Raw genomic sequence first — 5,919 nt, forward strand, 5'->3', positions numbered from 1 at the left:
CTGGTCTACAGTGAAGTCAGTACCGGGATAGTCAATTCTCGAAAAAAAAAAAAAATTAAAAAAAAAAAAAAAAAAACTATTTAAAAAAAAAAATAAAAAAAAAATAAAAATTTAAAAAAATTTATCTAAAAAAAAAATACAAAAAAAAAAAAATATAAGTTAAGCAGGTGTTCTACCGAAAAGCAGAAAACATGGCAAGGGGTCTACGAGACAAAAAATTTTGGGAACCACTGCTCTAGATCTACATATTTAATATTAGAATCATATCATTAGAGTTTGTCTAGTAGAGTCTAGAAAAGAATGTATAGATTACTATAGTCCTAGTATTCTAGATTATTAGTCTAGATCTAACTTAAAATTTTCAATAAATATTCTGGATTTCTTCAGCTTGGTCCATGTCAATCCTATCGTCTTTGCCTTATGGTCTACCATTCTTCTGTTTTCTTTGCTTTGAAATCTAGATTGACTAGATCTACACAATGTCAATATAATTTCTAGATCTATATATCTAAGACTAATTAGTATGGGCTTAATATTACTGTATTATTTAGTTTAACTACAATTTTTCAGGTCAGCAGCATTACAGTAAGCACTGGTACAGCGTACCGGCACTTTTTTCAATGCAGCGAAAAAGTTACTTTTGTATTTTAAAGTTTATTATTTATTTATTAGTTGTTAAAAGGCAATCCATCACTGAGCTCCGGCACCTATTTCTTTACAAAAAAGCACTGATTACCTGTATATTCTTTAACAATAATGGTTTACTATTCTCAGGAATTAGTCATTCAAAAGACGGTGAGGAAAAGAATGGTCGACAAACCTTGTGTGGTGCCTTAACAGTCCATCAGACTAAGGGATAGATAAAGGTGAATTTAATTTATATTTTGATCTATATAAGTTGATTTACTGGACTAAAAATCTAGATATTGGTAAAACTTTGCTTTTCTATTCTAAATCTAGTGTGACATTCCATATTTTTTATTCTGATTTTAGATAGATCTTGATTAGATCTAGATCCCATATGTATAGGACTTAGCACTAGATCTCTAGAAATTATTGTATATGATGCTAGATCTAGAAAATCTAGACTTGATCATAGAAATCTTCAAGAAAAATAATGAACTAACCTAGACAGATCTCTTGAATTACATTGTAAATCATCTTGTTGAATTATCTTCACCACCTTCAGTCAACAGACAACTATGGCTCATACAAGAACAAGAGCCTCTGCGTTGGCATCGACTATTTTCCAATCCTTTCTGTTCAGCTTCATCCATATTAAAATACATTTTAAAGGTTTTTATTACTTAATAGAAAAGATCTAGAATTTTAATAAGAATCTAGTCTATCTAGATCTAAAATTCTAGATCCACCCAATTTTATGTATACAAGTAGTATGGGTGTAGGATTGGCTTAATATAATAGTGAACAAATAGATGCTATCTTACTAGATTTTTCTAAGGCTTTTGACAAAGTTCACCACCATAGTTTGCTTAAAAAATTAAAATATTTCGGCATTAATGGTCCACTGCATCAGTGGATTAAGGACTTTCTGATAGGGAGAGAACAAACTGTAATAATAAATGGCTCTAAATCAACACCGATAATAGTAAACTCAGGTGTACCTCAAGGAACAGTCTTGGGTCCACTACTATTTTTAATTTACATAAATGATTTACCAAATTGCATTACTTCAGGAACAAAAGTCAGATTATTTGCAGACGATTGCATAATATATAGAACAATAAAAACAACACAAGACACAGATATTTTACAAAGAGAATTAGATGAATTACAGAAATGGGAATCAAATTGGAGCATGTCTTTCCACCCAGAAAAATGTCAGTTGTTAAAAGTAACAAAAAAACTAAAACAAATTAATTCCACTTATCTTATTCATGGCAAACCAGTAACACAGACTAAAAACGCAAAATACCTAGGTGTTATAATAAATGAAAAACTGTCATGGAATCCACATATTGATGAAACTACAAAAAAAATCAAACAAAGCATTAGGATTTATTAAAAGAAATTTCTATAAATCAAATAAGAACATAAAACTAAAATGTTATTTAAAACTTTGGTTAGGCCAATAATAGAATATGCATCCTCCGTTTGGGACCCCACAACTCAAGAAAACATTAAGAAACTAGAACAGACACAAAATAGAGCAGTGCGATTCATAACAAACGAATATTCACATTTGACTAGAGTAACACTTTTAGTAAAATCACTAAATTTAGAAAGTCTTCAGGACAGAAGGCTCAAAAGTAAAGTAGCAATCATACATAAAACACTGAACCATAATCTTCAAATACAAAAACAAAATTTAATAAAATACTCTGAAAGACACAAAGATAAAGGCACATTCCTCGTCCCATATGCTAGGACAAATTTGTACAAATACTCCTTCTTCCCTAGTGCTATTAGAGCATGGAATGGGTTGCCTGAGCTAGCCAGGAAAACCAGTGACTTGGCAGAATTTAAGTCATTGGTTAATATGCATGACTAAATGTTTGACGCGTAGGACGTAATCATCTTCTTTTTTGAAGTAACGTCTGTATTATATAAGATAAGAAGATAATAGTATTTATCTTGAATCAGTTTGTTAATCTACATTATATGGGTATGATAGTTGTACATCTTCTACTAGATCAAGTTAAATATAGCTATCCTTTTTTAGATGTAATGTGAAATTGTATCTGATAGTATTTTTCATTCTTAGGTAGATCTTGATTACACTGCCTGGTTTTGTGGTTTGCACGAGACGGTTGACACAATGATCTGAAGTTCAAACTGCCATTTTCTACTGTCCGCTGCAAGATCTTGGCTGGAATGTAAAAGGAATGTCCAAAATATTTAAATGACAAACAGGATGGGAACTGATAATGAGGAATGTATGTCCAGTTTTTTTTTTGTTTTTTTTTTAAACACAGATATGAAAGATGACATTACCCTAACTTAGAGTCATAGGAGTTTCATTAATTTATTTACTCAGATGCTGAAACAGACATCTGGCATATTCCTATAATCAGTATCATGGCCTTTGTATACAACAAAATTGATTGGAACTCCTAGACTAGAAATATAATTCAAGATTTAAATAAGGCACTGGTCATAGTTTTAGAAAGTGTGGCTAGCATTCTGGTAAGATATTTTATTAATAATTAGAAATTAAATTAAATTTTATTTAATGATATTAAATTTCTTTTTTAAGAATTATGGTCCATTTTTTCCCCATTTGTGTACAAAGAAGGAAGACAGAGAGATGGAAAGACATCAAAGAATGGGCAGGTCTGCCAAGAAATGGTTTATCCAGGGCTAAGTACAGAGAGGAATATAGAAGGGCTGTTGACAGATCTTGTGTGGTGCCCCCATGGTTCAACAGACTAATTGATTGGTAATGGTAAGAATTTAATGTATTTTTTAAAAAAAATTGTGTTAATTACATTAAGGGACTAAATCAGTCTTTTTTTATTTCCAGAAAATAATACCAGGGTTATGCTCCTTTGACCATTGAGTTCCAGGATGAAGAATGAAAGACAGAGAGCAATGTGAAGACATGAAAGAATGAGCAGGTCTGCCATGAAATGGTTTATCCAGGGCTAAGTACAGAGAGGAATATAGAAGGGCTGTTGACAGATCTTGTGTGGTGCCCCCATGGTTCAACAGACTGATTGATAGGTAATGGTAAGAATTTAATGTATTTTGTAAACAAAATGGTGTTAATTACATTAAGGGACTTAATCACTCTTTTTTTAATTTTTACATTCATTTAATGTAATTATTTTATACAGTAATATATGATTGTTATCTTGGTAAATCATTTAAATATATATCCTGCTAATCAAACCAAAGAATCTTCTCAATACTTATTTAAAAATTTTAATTTTGTCTGCATGTAACAAATGTTTCACGAAAAGAAATGTACACTGTCCATCATTGATTATTTAAAACTGGGATTCATTCCTTCCTTGTCAAACAAGCCGTTGCCTAAGTGACTTTTTAAAAATAATGATACGAAACCAATTGCTAGAGGATCATCTGAGACAATGTCACCCTAACAAAATAGATAAAGATTTAAAAATTTTCTAGCACTCAAAGATAAAGTTAAGAATAGACCCACACAATCTCACTTCAACATCATATATATATAGAGAAGATGTTGGTTTGTGAGCATCTTACAATATCTCTTTACTTATAGCAAAATATGGAAACATAGGTAAAACATTGATTTTACCAGCCGTTGTAGTTGTGAAAACTGTTTTACACACACCTACATCTGATATTATTAAAAGAATTTCTTTAAACAAAAATACAGTTCAAGGGCACATCGGTGGCATGAGTTATCAAATTAAAAGCTTCTTATGTGATTCTTTGCAAAGGAAATATATACAGTTTGGGATCAGTTTGGAACCAGTGGCGTCACAGGCTCTGATGGGGTGTAGCGCTGTGTGCTGTAAACTGCCTAGGGGTTGCCAGCTCCTTATTTTTCCTCAGGGTTGACCCACGACAGCTTTCCCATGTTTGGGAATAGTTGCAAGGCAGCAGATTTTTAAATTCAGTTTTCCTTCTGCTATGTGGCTAATGAGCTCTTCCTGCTTGAAGCCTACCGGCTAAGGCGCCAGTTACTCGCCTTCGTCCCTTCCCCTTTAGTGAAAACAGTTCGGCGGACACGTGAAAGATACACGAGAAACTCTTTGCGAAAATTTTTACAATGATACTTAAAACAAATTAATTAATTAATATTTATTGTTTGAATGTCTTCTTTATAGAATGTATGAAACATGACATCCATAGGAACAGATGATAAGCCTGGGTAAAAAAACATTTCCAGTGTGTTTGATGATTCCAGCAATACATATTAAATTGGTTAAATTTGAATTTTATCAATAAAAATGAGTTATTATTTAATACTTATATGTATTTTTAAATTGCATTTTACTCTTCAACTCACTAAAATTAGAAATTAGTTTTCAAATAAATTGAAAAAAAAAAGCAATATAAGTTAAGCAGGGGGTCTGCCAAAAAGCAGAAAACATGTCAAGGGGTCTACGAAACAAAAAAGTTTGGGAACCACTGGTCTACAGTGAAGTCAGTCCCGCAATAGTGAATTCTCAAAAAAAAAAAAAAAAAAAAATTAAAACAAAATTTATCTAAAAAAAATTTAAAAAAAAAAAAAAAGAAAAAAAAAAAAGAAAAAAGAAAAATTTTATAAAAAAAAAAAAAAAAATTTACTAAAAAAAAAAACTTAAAAAAAAAAACTTACTAAAAAAAAAAAAAAAAAATTTACTAAAAAAAAAAAAAAAAAAAATTACTAAATGTTTGGGAACCACTGGTCTACAGTGAAATCAGTCCTGGGATAGTGAATTCTGAAAAAAAAAAAAAAATTTTAAACAAAATTTATCTAAAAAAATTTAAAAAAAAAAAAAAAAAAAAAAAAAAAAAAAAAAAATTTACTAAAAAAAAAAAAAAAAAAAAAAATTAAAAAAAAAAAAAAAAAATTTACTAAATGTTTGGGAACCACTGGTCTACAGTGAAATCAATCCTGGGATAGTGAATTCTCAAAAAAAAAAAAAAATTTAAAACAAAATTTATCTAAAGAAATTACAAAAAAAAATTTATCTAAAAAAAAAAAAATTGAAAAAAAAAATTGAAAAAAAATTTTTTTTATAAAAAAAAAAAAAAAAAAAAAATTTTACTAAAATTTTGGGAACCACTGGTCTACAGTGAAGTTAGTCCAAAGATAGTCAATTCTCGGAAAAAAAAAATAAAAAAAATTTTTAAAAAAATTATAAAAATTTTTTTATAAAAGTTTGGGAACCACTGGTCTACAGTGAAGTCAGTACCGGGAAAGTCAATTCTCGAAAAAAAAAAATTAAAAAAAAAAAAAAAAATTATCTAAAAAAAATAAAAAAA

At 29.5% G+C, this 5,919-nt stretch overlaps 1 long non-coding RNA gene across 1 annotated transcript; it reads left to right on the forward strand.

Moving 5' to 3' along the window:
- The first annotated feature begins 279 nt into the window (after positions 1-279).
- Positions 280-3,686, forward strand: LOC129924211 (uncharacterized). Its single transcript, XR_008776197.1, has 5 exons — positions 280-866; positions 2,726-2,897; positions 2,999-3,147; positions 3,254-3,400; positions 3,485-3,686. It is a non-coding gene; the product is annotated as an uncharacterized LOC129924211 (long non-coding RNA).
- The last annotated feature ends 2,233 nt before the right edge of the window (positions 3,687-5,919 follow it).

The sequence above is a fragment of the Biomphalaria glabrata genome, unplaced genomic scaffold (genome assembly GCF_947242115.1).
Source record: "Biomphalaria glabrata unplaced genomic scaffold, xgBioGlab47.1 scaffold_30, whole genome shotgun sequence".
NCBI classification, from domain to species: Eukaryota; Metazoa; Mollusca; class Gastropoda; family Planorbidae; genus Biomphalaria; species Biomphalaria glabrata.